Source organism: Hyla sarda, chromosome 12, assembly GCF_029499605.1.
Source record: "Hyla sarda isolate aHylSar1 chromosome 12, aHylSar1.hap1, whole genome shotgun sequence".
In the NCBI taxonomy this organism is placed as follows: Eukaryota; Metazoa; Chordata; class Amphibia; order Anura; family Hylidae; genus Hyla; species Hyla sarda.
The window spans coordinates 58,008,333-58,029,372 of NC_079200.1; the positions used below are offsets into that span (position 1 = coordinate 58,008,333).

Below are 21,040 nucleotides of genomic sequence, written 5' to 3' on the forward strand. Positions count from 1 at the left end.
TTAAAATGTAGGTTCGCTTTTTCTTTTAATAACTCTCCTATGAATTCCATGATCAAAGCCACCATCTTGCGGCATTGGCCTATTCTTGAAGAGGATTCAGATCTGAAAGACGTAGCCTGTCTACGCACCATGATAACTCAAAGGAAAAATAAAACTATATCAGATCAAATTAAATACTGGAAAAAATCCTACAATAAAAAAGATGACTGGCTATATGATCTTTCTCTGAAAGGTAACCGCAAATGCGGTAATTGTAGTTTTTGCCAATATAACACTTGCGCTGATTTTTGTACATTAGGTGGTTTTTCACACTCCATCCCTCAACTGATCACCTGTAAAAGTACATATGTCATATATTACATTATCTGCCCTTGCCAAAGATTTTACATTGGTAAAACAAAACGCCAACTATTTATTAGGTTCCGTGAACACCGTTACACCTTAACAAAAGGTACAGGCATACCTAGAATAGCCGAACATTTAATGAATTTTCATAATAATGACATTAATGTTCTAAGATTTGGAGGGCTTGAAAGGTTTAATGTTTATGCTCTTACAGCTAGAGGCGCGCTGGATTATGAAAACCAACGTGCAAGGACCGGCGGGCTTTAATGAGCTCCTTGACATGTCCCCTTTCCTACATTCTGACTAATATGTTATTTATTTTAGTGTCCCCTATTAAGGGTATTTAATGAAATAGGTTCTCTAGTAACTAAAAATTATTGCTACATTGTAGTTTTGCTCTTCACTGTTTTGGCCCTTTGCACTCCCCGTACCTGTTATGTTGACACGTTGGCGTTGCCTCCGAGCGTTTTCGCATGCAGCTCGTGAGACCTTGAGCCCCGGACCCCCCGGATTGGATACAGCCACAGTTGCGATGAGTGCGTATTGCGTTTCTTTCGTTGTTTCTATATGATACTGTTCAGTTTTGTATGCACCCCGCAGGCCGTCACATCTACGAGGACCCGTTCATCCCTGCTCGATTGCTTAAGTTATCGTCATCTAGTCTTGTGTCTTTTTCCCAGTCTATTACGCCAGTGTGCCCTCCCCATTCACAGCTCTCAGTGATTTGCTCCTAATTTAAAATCATAAGCCTTCTCATACTTTTAAGCTGCAGTATGTCCTGGAGAAAGTCATGTAGTTTTTTCCAGTTAGACATGTCTTCTTCACCTCTGTCTGTGTCAGTAACTGTTCATAGAGGTTTTCTATGGGGACTTGCTACTGCTCTGTTTCATTTATTATAATTTGTTTCACTGTTCCTGGTAAAAAAAAAAAAAAGGTTTATTGTTGACATCAGAGCCTTCATTGCATTGATAATAATCAGAGAGCCTACTTGAAATTTATAGTACTGGTCTCCATGTATGCTGCCCCTTCCCCACCTTCCTCAGGTTCTAGAATATGGTGTAGTTATAATTGTGCCAGTACAATATAAGTATTAAAAAAACAAGCAAAAAAGGGTTGCAATATCCTAATGATGTATTTCTGTAAAAATGTGATGTGTTTTCTGAAATGTCACCATGACAACACTATACAGGGGTCATTAAAGGGTAAATTCAATTCAAATGAATTACTCAGCTAAAATACCACGTTATTTTTAGAAGATAACATGGACCTGTATGAATGGCGCTTCTCCCAAACAATGAATAAAGTAGTGCTAAGATGTAATTTATTTTTAAAAAAACAACGCGTTTCGATCCTGGACCAGGATCTTCATCAGATATATCTTTTGATCCTCATATATGTTACTCCGAGCGCTCCGGGTCCCTGCTCCTCCCCGGAGCGCTCACGGCGTCTCTCTCCCTGCAGCGCCCCGGTCGGTCCCGCTGACCGGGAGCGCTGCACTGACATGGCCGTCGGGGATGCGATTCGCACAGCGGGACGCACCCGCTCGCGAATCGCATCCCAAGTCACTTACCCGTCTCGGTCCCCTGCTGTCATGTGCTGGCGCGCGCGGCTCCGCTCTCTAGGGCGCGCGCGCGCCGGCTCTCTGAGACTTAAAGGGCCAGTGCACCAATGATTGGTGCCTGGCCCAATTAGCTTAATTGGCTTCCACCTGCTCCCTGGCTATATCACATCACTTCCCCTGCACTCCCTGGCCGGATCTTGTTGCCATTGTGCCAGTGAAAGCGTTTCCTTGTGTGTTCCTAGCCTGTGTTCCAGACCTCCTGCCGTTGCCCCTGACTACGATCCTATCTGCCTGCCCTGACCTTCTGCTACGTCCGACCTTGCTCTTGTCTACTCCCTTGTACCGCGCCTATCTTCAGCAGTCAGAGAGGTTGAGCCATTGCTGGTGGATACGACCTGGTTGCTACCGCCGCTGCAAGACCATCCCGCTTTGCGGCGGGCTCTGGTGAATACCAGTAGCAACTTAGAACCGGTCCACCAGCACGGTCCACGCCAATCCCTCTCTGGCACAGAGGATCCACCTCCAGCCAGCCGAATCGTGACAATATACCTGATAAAGATTCTGGTTCATGATCAAAATGCATTGTTTTTATTAATAAATTACGTCTTAGCACTAGTTCAATCGTTGTCCAGGAGAAGCGCTATTCATCCAGGTCCATTTCATCTTCTAAAAATAATGTTGTATTATTGGATTTGATTGCCACAAGCCGGGACGACTCTGGGGCCACTCATCCGATGTGTGCATTGACACACTACTGTAGGTATTTGAGGGGCGCACCCTGGTTTCTTTATCTCTCCTCATCCTAATCAGCTACAATAACAGGCACATCCACTATAGAGCCTTGTCTGGGAAACAATAAAGGGGGCACTGCGCATGCAATGACAAATCACCGCTAAGCTGTCAAATAGTCGGTTTCTGAGAGTCTGTATCCTGGGATGATATTGCCAAATAAACATTGTTGGATCCATAGCTGAGTGCCACGAGCTTCCTTTACTTCTTATGTATGTTGAATTCTAAGAGTGTGTCTACAGCTTTATACAAAGGGGCAGTTCTTTAGAAATACAACTAATATGATTCCCCATAACTAGAGCTGCCTTGTGCGTGTGGCAATGGGTTGGCAATAAGCTTTGGTAATAAAAGAGCTGCGAGTTTAAAAAGAGTTGGATGAAAGCAAAAATATTTGTTTTCAGTTGCGCTATCTCCCCCAGGTTTATTGCAACACTGTTTGTTTTTGTACATATTCTATTTAGACAAATTAAGTTTGAATGATACTAAACCTTCTTGAACAGATTAATATTTCATCGACCCACATTAAACATGATGTGAAGCCACTGTGTTTTCGACTTGGAAAAAAAACAACAACATGAACAAACTGGTAAAATAGTTGTGTCCACCGGGACTTGCCTGTTCCATAAAACCGCAAGTTAATCCTGTCGATTCTGTGCTCAGTACCATCCACGGGAAACATAAACTTTGTAATCCCTAAAAAAAAAAAAAAAAAAAAAAAAGATTAATTCTTGCAGCAGTCTCCGCCAGTCACCAGGCAAAATGGACCTTGAAAAATGCTCATTGTATCTCGTTAGTGTACATGTCAGTCTCCAAGGGAGCGCCAAGCGTGGAGCCAACGGCAGCTCGCTCAGCGCCACTTTACAAAAGACAAGTTTGTAGCTTGGGTTTGCTTGTCTCAGACTAAAAGAAAACAAACTGAATATGGATATATCTTGGCCAAGTCAGTGGTATACCTTTAAGAAAATCATATGTGTTCATATGTAGCAGAGCTGATCTTGTTGGGTGGAGTCAAATGTTTTTTTCTCAGCTAATTTGATATTACAATGTGTTGTTTTGGGTCAGAAACAAACATCACTAAAGAATAGTAGATGTACTGTACATTGTCAACAATTAAATTACCCCAATTTGAGACAGGATGTTGTATGTGTGCATGAGAAGTAACACTATTTCTGGCCATTGTATAATTTATATCTGACATTTTTCACCTGTTTACACCTCTGCAGGATCCATCTCTAATTTTCATTTCCGTCTAAGATAATTTGTGGAGACTTGCTGTTATGATGTTTCACATACACTTCAAACACAATGAGAAGGGGAATCCTTCCTCCCTACATATTGTAACACTCACGTTTCTGAAGACAGGAACTCCGGTGTGTGTGGATCTGCTGGACCAGTGTGGCAGATGACTCAGACTGTGCCAGGGAGCGGAGTCTAAGGTGCCGCTGGACTTCACCAGAGCCCGCCGCAAAGCAGGATGGGCTTGCAGCTGCAGGCGATACCCAGGTTGCTACCCCCAGCAAGGCTTGACCACACAGGCGGCTGAGGAGATACAAAGCACAGAAGGGATGAGACAACTCGTAGTCAGGATAGCTGTAGGTCAGGGCAGGCGGCACAGTAGCGTAGCCGGGACGTAGCAGAAGTTCAGTAGGCAGGCGGCAGAGAAGCAAGATCAAAGTCACAAGAGCAGGAGGCTGGTACACGGCAAGGCAATACTATGGAACACTTTCACTAGGCACAAGGCAACAAAGATGCGGCAGAGAACTGAGGAGGGTGGAGCAATTTATCAACAAGACACAGGTGGTTACACTAATGAGTGTACTGGCCCTTTAAATCTTAAAGCTCTGGCGCGCGCTCCGACAACCTAAGGAACGGGGACACGCGTGCCGGAGCAGAGAGGCAGAAACAGAGGCAGGGGAAAGACCCGGAGAGTGACGGACTTGGGCTCGCATGCAGGTGCGTCCCGCAATGCGAGTCCGAGCCCCGTCGGCAGTAGAAGGTAAGGGGACCATGCGCTCACGGCCAGCGTGTGAGGCCAGAGCGCATAGCGTAACACATATCTATAGCACATTCTCAGAAGCTGGAGACTAGCTGCTATGATGTCTCACATACAGTGCACATACATGGAAGCCTGCTCCCATGTATCTCTTTAACACACCCTTAGAAGCAGACTAGCTGCTATTATGTCTCCCATACACTGCACACACAGAAGCAGAGATCCTGTTTACCTTTACCTATATAGCACATCTTCAAATGCAGCAGCAAGGAGAACATTGTAGAATAGAACTGATCGCTGAATGTAAACTGTGAATCCAAAACCAGAATGACATGTAACACATATGTCATGTAATAGTTTGGATCCATACAGTAATGTTATTTATGAGATTTTCTGTCAGTATTTTGTAGGTTTTATACAATCATTTCTCTCTTTGCAGATAATTACTTATTCCCCTTTTTTTTCTTTAGACTTCTTTTAAGGGCAGTATGTACTGGATACTTCAGTAAGCTTATCTTTCTTATGACAGATTTTTTAGCAGTTTTGATGATTTGGGGGCAGGGATTATGAGTTAAATGGGTTATGTCTGATTGTGGGAGTGGGGGTTCTGACTTATGGGCCCTGCGATCTCAAGAATGAGGGCCTCAGTCTTCTGTTGACATGGTGTGTCAGCTTGCGCATTTGTGCCACAACTGCGCTGAACACTGTACACTGTGTTCAAACAGTTATCCCCTAACCTGTGAATAAGGCATAACTTCACCCGATGGCACAATCTCTTTAAGAAGAGGATACTTTCCTATAAAATGATACATTGTAAAGTTCATTGTTTTATGCAAAGTTTGTGCCCCAAAATGGCATAAACAAATCAAAAAATCCAATTCTGGGTTTGGCGTCCATACACTTACCCCCTTTGTGGTCAGATTTGCAGGATTGTAGCACCAAACATCAGGATAGTTGGCAAGTATATTGTAACAGAGCTGGATACATCATAAACCCTAACCCTTTGATATTCCTTTTTGGATGGTGCGTTTATGTAAATGTACTTGACCTCCTATATAGAACCGTATCAATATGCTTCCCAGAAGTCTAACAGTATTTGTTCATGGAAAACAAAAAGTTTATGGGAAGGTTTATACAAAATAATCTACGTCTCCTTTTCTTCTTTATAAGGGGTTTGTCCACAAATGAAAAAGATGGCTTCCCAGCCATCTCTAGCTTATTTACACCTGCTGCAGATGGTCAAGAGCCAAATACAGCTGACTTGGTTGTCTGTTTCCATAACTCCTGTTGATATTATTACACCATTTGCTCACCTCCCATTAATGTCTGTGGGGCTTATGAAAATTGCATATGGCAGCTGAATCTACTGTTTTCAGCTCCCAACTGCTTTGGCATATGTGAAAGCACCCTTACTGGGATTTTTATCAAGATGGTAGACAGAAGCTGAACTATTTACTCTTCTACAAGGCAAGGCGGGGTTGTCTAGGTTAGGGGTGTTTATTTTTAAATAATTTTAGTGAATAAAAAGAATAACACCAGGATTATACTGGTCCAGAAGAGTACTAGAGAAACATTTGATGGCCCAAGACTCTGATAACAATGTACTCCAAAGAGTAGGCTGAAGACAACCCAAAAATGGAGGGCAACTTAGGGCCATTAGTGTCTTTTTCATATGATGTGATTAAAAAATAACCTTCCTTTCACACTCATTTTTTTTGTAAAGATGACCATCCAGTTACAATTGTGCTTTCATCTTACAGGGCACGACAATGGACACTTCTGTGCTTCTCTGTCACTGAGATAAGGCAATATCCTCAGTCAAAATTAACTTCTCCACCCTTTAATAAAAACAAAAACTAAGTAGTTGAAGCTCCAGTACTGAAAATGATGTTCTGACAAAAAAATTGGAAAAAAATGACTGGAACTAATTACTTCTCTCCGGCGTTCCATTGAACTATAATTCTACAGTCAATTAGTATTCCCGCCTAATTGTACAATTAATGAACGTATAAATTAAATTCAGTTTATTCCGACTACTAAATGACTTGTTTGAATTGCTTTCCATTTTAAGAGAGAAGAGAAAAGGCAACGTGCACGCACACCAGACCCAACTCTCATCATAACAATGGAATAGGCAATGTGTAGTTCAAGTATTCCTAATGGGAGACAATTACTTTTTTTTTCCAAAGTAGATTACAGATTTATGACACAACGCAAGACTGTGACATAAAGCAATATGGTATTAGCAGAGTTAAAGGGCTTTGGTCTATATGAAATGTATCTTGCATCTTAAAACTGATAAGAGGTGAGGCATATGAGGCATATACATTAAAGGAGTTCACCGGTGCTTAGACATCTCATCCCCTATCCAAAGGACAGGGGATAAGATGCCTGATCAAGGGAGTCCCGCCGCTGGGGACCCCCGTGATCTTGCACGCGGCACCCTGTTTGTAATCAGTCCCTGGAGCGACTACAGGGCAGGCGCCGTGTGATGTCATGCTCCGTCCCTCAATGCAAGCCTACGGGAGGGGGTATGATAGCTGTCACGCCCCGTCCCGTAGGCTTGCATTGAGGGGCGGAGCGTGACATCACACGGGGGCGTGACGTCACACGCCGCCCGCCCTGTAGTCGCCGGTAATCAGTCCCAGAGCGAACACGCTCCAGGGACTGATTACAAACGGGGTGCCGCGTGCAAGATCACGGGGGTCCCCAGCGGCGGGACTCCCTCGATCAGGCATCTTATCCCCTATCCTTTGGATAGCGGATAATATGTCTAAGCACCGGAGTACCCCTTTAAGGAAAGGGCAAAGAATGGGAAGGTGGTTATGCATAATTGTTTGTGGCTTGATGACCTGGTAACCAAAGACAGTTCTCCAAAGATTTCCAAATGTCTGTCATTGACTTCAATTTCCTATCCCCAGTTAAACGGGCACTGTCAGAATCAAAAACTTTTTATATTTTGTACATCTTGGCAAAACATTAAAGAGTACCTGTCACCAAACTAAACTTTTAATATAATGTTCTTTATATAATTATAAGACACTTTGCTATTTACTTGCTGTTAAAATTCTCAACCTGGGTGTCGCCTGCCGCAGCAAGCCCATCCTGCCTTGCGGTGGGCTTTGGTCTGAGTCATCAGCCACACAGGTAGAGGATCCACATCCAGTTCCGTTACAGTAAGATCCGGACATGGATCCCACTACGGTTCCTCTGCCTGATAACACGGATCTTGCTTCTATCGTGGCACTTCAGTCACAGCAGTTGGCCCAGCAGGCACAGCAGCTGAACCAGCTATCTGCCATGATGCAGCAGTTGCTATATGCGCAGCAGCAACCTTCACAGCCACAGCCTTCTCCAGCTCCAGTACAGCCTCCCGCTGCTGCAGTGTCCTCCAGAACAAAAATCCGTTTGTCGCTTCCAGAAAGGTTTAAGGGGGATCCCAAGTCCTGCTGTGGTTTCTTGATGCAGTGCTCCATGCACATTGAACTCATGGCGGACCAGTTCTTCACAGAACGAGCAAAAGTGGCCTTCATCATCAGTCTGCTATCTGGAAGGGTCTTGGCCTGGGCAACTCCGCTGTGGGGTCGCAGTGATACTATCACTACCAATCTCCAGGCATTCCTGATGGAATTTTGCAGTGTCTTCGAAGAACCTGCTCGAGCTTCCTCCTCTGAGACGGCTTTGCTGAGTCTTTCTCAGGGCAACTCCACTGTGGGCGAGTACGCCATCTGGTTCCGGACCCTGGAGTCGGAATTGTCTTGGAATAATGAAGCTCTCTGCCCTACTTTCAAGAGAGAATTGTCAAGTCAAATTAAGGAAGTCCTCGCTGCCTGGGAATTGCCATCTAACTTGAATGAACTTATACAATTGGCATCCCGGATTGATATCTGTTTCTCTGAGTGACGAGAGGAACTACAACAAGAAAGGGAATCTGCACGGCCTCAACGCTTTCCTTGTCTGGCACCAATCTTCCAGCAACCACCGCAACCTTCTATGTTGCCTTTAGCAGAGAAGGCTGTGCAAGTGGATTGGTCTCGCCTGACCCTGAAGGAAAGAACTCGCCAACGAACCAAAAATCTTTGCCTATACTGCGCCAGTGCAGATCACTTCCTTATAGATTGTACTCTGCGTCCACATCCACAGGGAAACGCTTGAACCTAGGGTTCATGAATTCCACCTCTTCCTGCTTAAATTTGATGGTCCAGCTTCATTTTCCCTCTAAAGAGATTATCTCCGTTCTGGCTTTTCTGGACTCTGGCTCAGCGGGGAACTTTATTGATGCCTGCCTAGTGCATAGGTATCATCTGCCAGTGTCTCGTCTCTTAAAGCCACTGTACATCTCTGCGTTCAATGGAGAAAGACTGTACTGTACCGTGCTATGTCGCACAGAACCCCAGTCGATGCAGAGCGGGTTCCTGCAAATGGAGAATTTGTCCTTCTACGTACTCCCACACTGTACTTCTCCTGTTTTGCTTGGCCTATCTTGGTTGCAGCTTCATGCCCCACAGCTGGATTGGAAAAATGGAGAGGTTCTTCACTGGGATCCGTATTGCAACAACCACTGATGGGTCGTTGCATCCTTGCATCAACTACTGAGGACTGAATAAAATTACAGTAAAAAAATGTTATCCCCTTCCTTCAATCTCGGAGTTGTTTGATTGTCTGCAAGGTGCCAGGATTTTCTCCAAACTGGATCTTTATGGTGCCTATAACTTGATTTGTATAAGAGAAGGGAACGAGTGGAAGACTGTGTTTGATACTTGAGATGGACATTTTGAGTACCTTGTAATGCCATTCAGTCTATGTAATGCTCCAGCAGTCTTCCAGGAGTTTGTCAATGACATTTTTCGGGACCTTCTCTAATCCTCTGTCGTTGTCTATTTGGATGACATTCTCATCTATTCGCCCAATCTCCACACTCATTGTCTCCATCTCCGTCAAGTTTTACACCGTCTCCGAGACAACCAACTCTATACAAAACTTGAAAAGTGTACTTTTGTTACCAGTCAAGGACTACAAATGGATCCTAACAACTTATCTGCTGTACTGTAGTGGCCTCAACCTTCTGGTATGAAAGCGATTCAGCGCTTCCTTGGCTTTGCCAATTATTATCTGCAGTTTATTCCTCACTATTCCACCTTGGTTGCCCCATCGTACCAAAAAGACTGCCAATCCAAAACTCTGGACTCCAGAGGCCGAAGAAGTGTTCAAACACTTAAAGTCTACCTTTGCTTCTGCTCCGGTGTTGTCAAGACCTGATCCGGACAAGCCATTTACTTTAGAGGTGGATGCTTCTTCAGTTGATGCAGGAGCAGTCTTGACACAAAGATCTTCCAAGGGAAAGACTGTGACTTGCGGATTTTTCTCTAAGACCTTCTCTCCAGCAGAGAGAAATTATACTATAGGAGATTGTGAGCTCCTGGCTATTAAGTTGGCCTGGGAAGAATGGCGACATCTCTTAGAGGGCTCGGTGCATCCAATAACCATCTATACAGATCACAAGAACTTGCTCTATCTTTCTCGTTCTTCTCCAGCGGAGAATAATTTTCAGGCTGACGCTCTATCTAGATCTTCTGAGGTACAAGACCTGGAATCACATCTTTAACATATTGTTCCTCCTGATCGTCTTATTTCCCCTGCTCCAGCAAGTCATCAGCATCTGCCCCCTGGAAAGACTTATGTATCTCCTTGTCTGAGACTCTGAATCTTAAGATGGGGGTCATTCCTCTCTGTTGGCTGGTCATGCCGGTATCCTTAAATCCTTGCAACTAATTTCCCGACATTATTGGTGGCCCACTCTGAAACGGGATGTCATTGACTTTGTTCGTACCTACTCCGTCTGTGCCCGGGACAAAACACCACGTGCCAAGCCTGCCGGTCTTCTACATCCTTTGCCTGTCTCTGACCTGCCCTAGACTAACATTGCAATGGACTTCATTATTGACCTTCCTTCTTCTAGCGGCAATACTGTGATCTGGGTTGTTGTAGATTGATTTTCTAAAATGGCTCATTTTGTGCCCTTGCCTGGTTTTCCATCTGCACCTCAACGAGCTAAATTGTTCCTTTCCGATATCTTCTGTCTCCATGGATTACCGACACATATTGTCTCTGACCGGGGAGACCAGTTCGTCTCCAAATTCTGGAGGGCACTCTGCTCACATTTTAAAGTTAAGTTGTATTTCTTCTCTGCCTATCATCCCCAATCAAATGTTCAAGTTGAAAGGGTGAACCATATCTTGGGATATTACCTTTGCCACTTTGTTTCTGCCCGCCAAGATGACTGGTCCGATCTACTACCATGAGCTGAGTTTTCATACCATAGGGATACCGAATCCCCAGGAACTTCACCCTTCATTGTGATCCACCTTTGCCATTGTCTTCTCCCTCCAGTGTCCCTATGGCAGATGAACTTGAACTTCACCTCCATCTGGAAGAAGACTCATCTCTCCCTTCTTCGTGCCATGACCCGTATGAAATCTCAAGCGGAAAAGAAATGGCGCCCTCCTTCTGAACACTCACCTGGGGACAAAGTGTTCATCTAAATATATCCGCTTCAGAGTACCCTGTTACAAACTGGGTCCTCGCTATTTGGGTCAAGGTCAAGAAACGACAAAATCCAGTGGCTTATTCTCTTCATCTGTCTTTGTCCCTTCGGATCCCAAATTCTTTTCACGTCTCCCTCTTGAAACCCGCCATCCATAACCGCTTCTCTAAAAAAGACATTCTTCCTATTCCCATCCTGGGTACCTCTGATGTATATTCTGTCAAGGAAATTCTGGACTCCAAATTCATCAGAGGAAAACGTTTCTTTCTTGTAGATTGGGAGGGATTCGGACCAGATGAGAGGTCTTGGGAACCACAGGATAACATTCTAGATCAGGATCTTCTCAAAAGGTTCTTGAGCTGTAAAAGGAGGGGGAGACCAAAGGGGGGGAGGGGGGGGGAGTAGGGTTACACGCAGCGCTCTGGCAGCAAGCACAATTGCATATCAGGGTGGTCTGAGCAAATATTGAAAAATCTAGTGGTCTTGGCTCATAGTGAGTGTACACTGATGGTCTTAAGTCAAGGTAACAATCTGTGGTGGTGTAGAGCATTGTTCAATATCAACATACCTGGTGGTTATTCAAGTCACAGAGCAAAAACATGGTGGTGATAGTCAGAACACACAAATGTCCATAAAACATCAGCCTGAAAAGCAACATAATGAAGAACATTCAAGGACAGACTCTATTTCCTCCTTAAAGTCAGCCATATCCGGCTAGTCACTTCATTCATTACACTGTAGAGAGATAGCCTGTGTGTGTGTCACACAGAAAATCATTTTCCAGCAGCATTTCACCTACTAGTCACATCAGTGTTCCAGTGGACAGAGAGCAGTGCTTTTTTCACAGATTTTTTTTTACTGCAGCCATTAACCTCCCAACCTACAGAGAGGGGCAGAGAACTGTGTGTTGCCTCATACATTTGAACAAGCTGCCTCAACTTCATAAACCTTAGAAGAGGATGGAGGAATAATTTTTCAGTGTAATTATGTGTCTTTGTTCCACAACAAATGGTCTTCTGGTTTTACTAGTCTGCAGACCAGTGTTTTCCAACCTTTTTCTGGTCGGGGCACTCCTCGGAATTTTTTTTTTCTGCGGGGCACCCCTACCGAAAAAAAAAAAAAGGAGATAAAGGGTAAAAAACGCAATGCACTATATCTATTTATTAGTGGGTATGTAGTTTAAAGTGCTGCTTTATAATGCTTTAACTCACAAATGACGTCTTCTCTAATTTGCATCGTTGCCTTCTCTTCTCCATCTGGTCCGGGCCATCATCAAGATTTCTTCCACACACAATTCTTTACCTTTAAACCTGCAAAACAAACCTATTAGGCTCTGCACTTTTTTTTTTACATGGGTGACAGATGGGTGTACATGGGTGACAGATGGGTGTAGAGGAGTGTAAATGGGTGACAGAGGGGTGTAGAGGAGTGTACATGGGTGACAGAGGGGTGTAGAGGAGTATAAATGGGTGACAGAGGGGTGTAGAGGAGTGTACATGTGTGACAGAGGGTGTAGAGGAGTGTGCATGGGTGAAAGAGGGGTGTAGAGAAGTGTACAGGGGTGACAGAGGGGTGTAGAAAAGTGTACATGGGTGACAGATGGGTGTAGAGGAGTGTATATGGATGACAGAGGGGTGTAGAGGAGTATACAAGGGTGACAGAGGGGTGGGGAGGAGTGTACATGAGTGACAGAGGGCTTTAGAGGAGTGTACCAGGGTGACAGAGGGGTGTAGATGAGTGTACAGAGGGGTGTAGTGAGGTGTACAAGGGTGACAGATGGGAGTAGAAGAGTGAACATGGGGGACGGGGGCATCATGGGCGACAGAGGGGTAAATAGGGGGTGGACATGGGTGACAAGGATGTGGTCAGAGGGGTGGAAAATTGAGGGTGAACATGGGTGACAGGGATGGAAAGGGGTGACAGAGGGTTGGATGGGGGGGTGGACATGGATGACAGGAGGGTGGACATGGGTGAGAGGGGGGTGGACATGGGTGACGGGGATGATAGGAGGGTGGACATGAGTGATGGGGAGGTGGACATGGGTGATGGGGGAGGTGGACATGGGTGACAGGGGGGTGGACATGGGTGACAGGGGGGGTAGAGGGTGGACCTGGGTGACGGTGGTGGAGGGGGGTTGGACAGGGTTAAGAAGGGGTAACAGAGGGGTGGAAAGGGTACGGTACCTTAAGCAAGCCGGCCTGCACAGCTTGCAGTTCCACGGCAGGCATGGGAGTCTGGCGCAGATGCAGCTTGTTTCGCCCCAGGGCACCATTTTCAGATCACTGCGCCGCAAGGGAGAGGGGGATGCAGGGGGCGCAGGAGACACAGGGGGATGCTGTGTGCGCAGTGCGCATGCAGGCTTCACTTCCCCCTTGCACCGTCAGTCATAAGCGCGCAGGTCGGGGTGGGACATTTACATTTATTTATTTTTTAAATCACGGCAAAATCCTGCGGCACCACGAGCAGTGCCAAACGCCACACATGTGTGCCGCAGCACCGCAGTTGGGAATCACTGCTGCAGACAGTATAATACCTAGCAGTCCATTCCTAATTCCTTTGAGAGAGTGCAATTTTGGGTTTAGTACACAGGGACTGTGTGCTGCAGCACTGTTGTGTACTGCTGGTGTTGTGCAAAAATATGTTTTTTAAGCGTACTGTAGCGCATTTTTCTGCCCCCATAAGTGTATACCACATACCTACATCTAAGTAGTGTACTATTTTGTACCTGTTAATCTGTCAAGGGCCTAGATGCTGTGAAAGTCCAGACAAAATTAATCACCAGCTGGTGTTTTACTCCAATATGTTTTTTAAGCGTACTGTAGCTCATTTTTCTGCCCTCATCAGTGCATATCACATACCTACATCTAAGCAGTGTACTATTTTGTACCTGTTAATCTGTCAAGAGCGCAGATACTGTGAAAGTCCTGACAAAAGTAATCACCGGCTGGTGTTTTATTCCAATACATTTTTTTAAGCATACTGTACTGCATTTTTCTGCTCTCATAAATGCATACCACATACCTACATTTAAGTAGTGTACTATTTTGTACCTGTTAATCTGTCAAGGGCCTAGACACTGTGAAAGTCCTGGCAAAAGTAATCATCGGCCAGTGTTTTACTCCAATACGTTTTTTTAACCGTACTGTAGCGCATTTTTCTGCCCTCATAAGTGCATACCACATACCTACATCTAAGTAGTGTACCATTTTTGTACCTGTTAATCTGTCAAGGAGCTAGATACTGTGAAAGTCTAGACAAAATAACTCATTTGGTGTACTCAAATACTTTTTTAAGTGTACTGTAGCACATTTTCTGCCTCATAAGTGCATACCACATACCTATATCTAAGTAGTGTACTATTTTGCACCTGTTAATCTGTCAAGGGCATAGATACTGTGAAAGGACAGCCTAAAGTACACAACTGCTGCTGTTCTAGACAAATACTGTTTTAAGGGTAGTGAAGCACATTGTACATTGTACTCCCCTCATATACGCACTTAGTATGCCAGATAGAGAAGTGCCAGGACGTGCACAGAGGAGTGGCAGAGGCCTAAATTCATCAGGTGCAGGCAGAGGTCGCAGCAGACCAGGGGCGAGTGGCAGTCGTAGCGAGAGGCATAAGCTCCTGGTATCAGCTAGCGGTTGTGTCTCGACCAGCAAACCATCTGCCATCATGGATTGGTTAACACGGTCATCCACTTCCTCCTAAGTGACATCTTATACCCCCAGTCAACAGTCGGTGGGTTCCTCAGACACAACCCTGAGTTGGCATGGCCAGGGAGCAGTTCCTGTCCTCCCATTGCCTCTGTCCTATGCTGTTCCCTCCCCTACAGAAGTATCTTATGCTGTGGGTTCAGCTCCACTATTCACTGAGGACGATCTAATAGAGGACAGTAAGCAGCTGCTGCCCAGCCAAGAAGATGAGGAGACATCCACTGCTTCCTCTGCTAGGAGGGCCAGTAGTGATGGGGAGAGTGACATGGGAGGTGGTGTTACCAGCGTTCAGGGTCCTGAAGCAGACACTGTTGAGGAACCTGAGGAGGACATCAGTGACGTACAGACACTTGTTGATGATGATCAAGCCGATCGCAATAGGGAGACGGATGCAGAAGTGGCTTTATCATCATCAGCAGAAGAGGGTTGCAGGTTGCCCGTAAGGGAGCAGCAGAGCCAGCAAGGTGGTAGCATGGTTGGCAGTCAGCATGGTGGCAGAAGTTTAAATTCTGGAGCCAAACGTGCCTGGGGTAGACCAACTGCTTTGCAGAAGCCTAACTTTTCAGGAGGTAGTGGAACAGGGGTTCCTGGAGACGGCGGCAGTAGCAGTCAATTAGTGCGGACTATAAATGAAAAAATCAGCTACTCGGCGGTGTGGCAGTTTTTCATCAACCATCCGGAGGAGATAAACATAGCCAAATGCAAGATGTGTCGGCAGAAGGTGAAGCCTGTCCAGGGTCTTAATGTTGGCACCACCGCCCTGCGTCAACATATGCTGCGACACCATAAAGCGGCCTGGGAGAACCGTGGCTCCGATGTAGTGGTCCAGCCTGCTGCATCACCCAGTGACACGCCATTCCATCTTTCAGCCACCACCTCCACCACCTCAGCTGAAGGGAGCTTTGTATCATACCCTCCTTCTGTCACTCCAGATGCTCCTGCTCCTCCTACTTTTAGTCAGTCATTCCGCCAGCAATCCATAGGCAAAGCAATATCCAAGAGACAACAGTATGCACCCACTCATCCAATGGTGCAGAAGCTGAATGTGCTCCTGTCTAAGTTGCTGGTCCTCCCTTTTCAAGTGGTAGACTGTGCACCTTTAAGAGAACTGATGGCTTGTGCCGAGGTGGAGAGTGCCAAGCCGTCATTTCTTTGTCAAGAAGGCAGTACCAGCCCTTCACAATTTTGTGGAAGAGAAGGTGGGCCAGTCCTAGAGCCTGCCGGCATGTACCAAAGTGCAAGGCAGCGCCGACGTCTGGAACTTTACTTATGGGCAGGGACAATACATGTCCTTCACAGCTCACTGGGTGAATGTGATTCCTGCACAGCCACAACACCAACTTGCTTCCTCCTCCATACTCTCAGGCCATTGGTCCTGTGACAGTGTGGGACTCTGCCTCCTCATCCTCCACCGTGTCCTCAATCTCCACTGCCCAGACAAGTCTCATTGCCCCTTCAGCATACCATGTGTGCAGGGCATGGCGGTGTCACGCTGTTCTTCACATGGTTTGCCTTGGCGAATGGAGTCACACATGGAAGGAACTGCTAAAAGTCATTCATAAAGAAATCGGAACATGGCTTACTCCATGAAAACTTGAAATGGGAACCATGGTGACTGACAACGGGAAGAACATCTTGTGTGAGCTGCTACAGGGAAACTGAGCCATGCGCCCTGCATGGCACATGTGTTCAATATGGTTATCAAGCGGTTCCTGAAGTGTTTCCCCCATTTGCAAGACTTCCTAACAATGGGAAGGAAACTTTGCATGCACTTCAGCCATTCGTACACTGCAAAGCACACCCTCATTGAGCTGCAGCATCAGAACGTTATCCCCCAACATATTCTGATTTGCGACGTTGCCACATGTTGGAATTCCACCCTCCATATGTTGGACCGACTACATGAACAGAGAAAAGCCATCATCGATGTCTTGATGATCCAAAAGGCTATGGGGACTCCCCTGTGTAACTTCAATGTCAACCAGTGGCAGCTCATACTGCTGTTTGCTCAGGCCCTTTGAGGAAGCCACATTATATTAATCAGTTGCCAGGATTATGCAATGAACTACGTAATTCCACTGCTCCATTTCCTACAACACATTGGAAATTATGGCTGGTCATGACAATGGAGACATAAGGTAAACCTGCAGCAGGACCTGAACCAGCAGGTGGTGGCATACTTTGACATGACCATGGCAACACACCATGAAGATCCGCTGGACTTCTGGGCAGCAAAACTTGATTTGTGGCCGCAACTAGCCGAATTTGTCCTGGAAAAGCTGTTGTGCCTGGCCAGTAGTGTGCCAACAGAGCAGGTGTTTAGTGCGGCCGGGGCAATATACACCCCAAGGAGAACTCGTCTGTCCACAAAAAAATGTGGCAAGACAGACCTTTGTGAAGATGAATCAGGCATGGATCAGCCAGGAATTCCATCCACCAATGCTTGATGCATCAGAGTAGATTGACCATGGTGCCACACCAACACTTCACAAATATGAATAGTTTCAAACACATTTAAGGCGCTGCTCCCCAGATACGAATATTCCTCCGCATCAGACCTTTTTCCACCCACCTTCGTCACTGGGTACTGATATTGCCACCCACCGCACCACTCTTTCACTGGGTCACTCCTGATGCCACTGCTGCCACCTCCAGGCGGTCTCATTCACCCAGTATATCCTCTCCTCTTGCTTCTGACAATTCCAGGCTGTGCCATTCAGTCACTATATGGTCTCATCATGCTTCACCACCTCCAGACTGTGGCATTCAGTCACTATATGGTCTCCTCATGCTTCAGCCAACTCAAGGCTGTGCCATTCAGCCACTATATGGTCTCCTCATGCTTCAGCCACCTCCAGGCTGTGCCATTTAGCCACTATATGATCTCCTCGTGCTTCTGCCAACTCCAGTCTGTGACATTCAGCCACTATATGGTCTCCTCATGCCGCCAACTCCAGGTTGTTCCATTCAGCCACTATATGTTCTACTCATGCTGCCGCCAACTCCGGGCTGTGCCATTCAGCCACTATATGTACCACTCATGCTGCCGACAACTCCAGGCCATGCCATTCAGCCACTATATGGTCTCCTCATGCTGCCACCAACTCCAGGCTGTTCCATTCAGCCACTATATGTTCTATTCATGCTGCTGCCACCTCCAGGCTACACCATTCAGCCACTATATGGTCTCCTCATGCCGCCAACTCCAGGCTGTGCCATTCAGCCACTATATGTTCTACTCATGCTGCTGCCAACTCCAGGCTGTGTCATTCAGCCACTAAATGGTCTCCTCATCTGCCACCAACTCCAGGCTGTGCAATTCAGCCACTATATGTTCTACTCCTTCTGCCTCCAACTCCAGGATGTGCCATTCGGCCACTACATGGTCTCCTCATCTGCCGCCAACTCCAGGCTGTGCCATTCAGCCACTATATGGTTTACTGATGCAACTGGGTCTGGGACATTACCTACAAATTTTTATGGTAGCACTAGCTATCATAAATCTTCAATTAAAATTTTAAAATTCATCTTTTAATCTTAGGGATTGTGAGGCCCTATGGTCTCCTCATGCTGCTGCGAGCTGCAGGTTGTGTCATTCAGCCACTATATGGTTTAATGATGCTGCTGGGCCTGGGGCATTATCTACAAATTTTCATGGTAGCACTAGCTACCATGAATCTTCAATTAAAATTTTAAAATTAATCTTTAAATCCAAGTGATTGTGAGGCCCTATGGTCTCGTCATGCTGGTGCGAACTGCTGGCTGTGTCATTCAGCCACTATATGGTTTACTGATGCTGCTGGGCCTGGGACACTACCTGCAAATTTTCATGGTAGCACCAACTACCATAAATCTTCAATTTTAATTTGAAAATTCATCTTTAAATCTTAGGGATTGTGAGTCCCTATGGTCTTCTCATGCTGCCGCAAACTGCAGGCTGTGTCATTCAGCCATTATATGGTCTCCTCTTGCCTGCCACGAATTCCAGGCTGTGTCATTTTGCCAGATTATGGTCTCCTCATGCTGCTGCCACCTCTAGGCTCTGTCATTGTGGCACCATATGACTCCTTGTTAGTTTGGGTATTGTGGTCATACAGTATTAGTTCAAAGTAAAAACCGGGACATTAAACATGATAATCTAATATAAATCTTAAATTTAAAAAAATTGATGTAATCTTTTCAAGACTGAGGCCCTATGGTCGTTGCCATCATATTACCTGTGGAATTATCACAAGAATCCAATTAAACAGCTTGGAGTGATAACAATGAACCACAACTGATTAATTTGCACTTTCACAGTCAGGGAGGCGCTGAGAGGCAGGGTCTGGAACAGGTGGTATCTCGCCTGGTGGAGGACCGCCAGCTCGATTTTAAGAAACAAGTACGAGCTTTTTCACTGCAGCCACTTCTAGCTTTATGCGCCCACTTATCCAATGGCACAAAAGCTGAATGTGCTCCTGGTCAAGTAGCTGGTACTGCAGTCCCTCCCTTTTTAAGTGGACACTCAGAGTATGGGGGTTCGCTGAGAGGCAGGGGCTGGAACAGGTAATAGCTCGCCTCCCAGCGGACCGCCAGCTCGATGCTCACCAGAATGGGTGATCAAAAAATTAAAAAAAATTCTAATAAAATTAAATAAAAAATACCATAAATAAAAAAAAAATCTGCCACATCCAGATCCTCTGCGGCAGTGATTCTAATCTGCATGTCATACTGAATAACAGTATTATTTCACTAACATAGCACACTCCCTATGCGCGTTAAAACAAAGCAAAGTGTTCTACACCCCTATTAAGGCTCTCTGTAGGCCAGAAATAGACGTTTTTAATACAGATTCACTGCAAATAAATTCATACGGAACCAACGTTTTTTTTTAACATTCGGTGAATCGACCTAATCAAATTTTTCAAAAGCTTGCTCATCTCTAGTTATAATCTGTATGCTTGGTAGTCTATGGAGGTAAAAGGGATAGTGCTATTGTAGTCAGGTTAGGGCTTAAAGTCCAAAAGCCAATAGGACAATTAACAGCAGAATTAACAAGCAGTAATTAACCAGGGTGCATGGGTCAGAGACCCAGAAAGTCTCATAACAGCAAATTTAGAAAGTAAGGTGGTAGTCAGAAGTCCAAGCAAGGGTCAGAAACACATGTGATCCAATATCAAAAATGCTAGTGGCAGAGGGATCTAAATGGAATTATTGCCTGGGGTATGAGAGCTTGGGCTGTGGGAGCAGAGCATTTGGCCAGACACCCCTGCCCTCTGATTTTCTAAAAAGCCCTGCTGACAAAGAGGTTGGTGGTCCTGGAAATGCTGGAACATTAGGGAGCGGTGGACACGACGCTCAGCATTGGAGTATGGTGAGGTAAGTACATTATATTCAAGCTCCAGAATTCTTCATATAGGGTTATCTACTGATACCTTCATGTGTGTAGTGGTAGACCCTCATAATATTTGCAGAAGCTGGGTCAACAGAAGATCTAGCCCTATCTATATGTTACCCTGACATAAGTTGCTCATACACATCAGCTGTTAAACTGCCGATCGAGTGGTCTCATTCAACTGACAGCTATTCTTCCCCACTACCCCCATGTACATGCCTCTTCTCTTCAGCCTTCAGCCTTCAGAGTCTGCCTGTGTTTTTGTTGGACAGAGGGGTATAGTTGGCTAACAAAGCCTCATGGAAGTGGCTTTTTTTTTTCCTGTGGCATGTTTAAAAAGAAAAAAAAAATGTTGAATTTTAGTATAGCAAATTGCTCCTTTCTCTTCTATCTACTGTTGTGTCCTCTTACCCCATAGTTGGCTGGTCCCACTGAATTCAGTGGATTTGTTCAACTATTTTTTAGTCTCTATGGGCACTCTTAGGTTGGACTATGAAAGTTATACAGAGATTTTACAGAGCCAAAATTGGATATAAGAAAGTCCTAATAGATAAGAGAATTGGGCAGCTAGTTGTCAGCTACTGCCGATAATTGTTCATTTGGCTGAAGAATAGAACACAGTGACCAGATTCATATCTAAAGAAGCCCCCCCCCCCCCCCCCTGCCAGCACGTTGTAAGAAAGAAGTACCTTAGAAATCATTCTGATACAATCCCAAGCA

The 21,040-nt window shown here is 45.5% G+C and overlaps 1 long non-coding RNA gene across 1 annotated transcript; it reads right to left on the bottom strand.

Annotated features, from left to right (window-relative positions):
• Positions 1–3,315: 3,315 nt before the first annotated feature.
• LOC130296457 (uncharacterized) lies at positions 3,316–20,442 on the bottom strand. Its single transcript, XR_008849216.1, has 3 exons — positions 20,361–20,442; positions 4,044–4,234; positions 3,316–3,388 (listed from the first exon to the last, which is right to left on the bottom strand). It is a non-coding gene; the product is annotated as an uncharacterized LOC130296457 (long non-coding RNA).
• Positions 20,443–21,040: the final 598 nt, after the last annotated feature.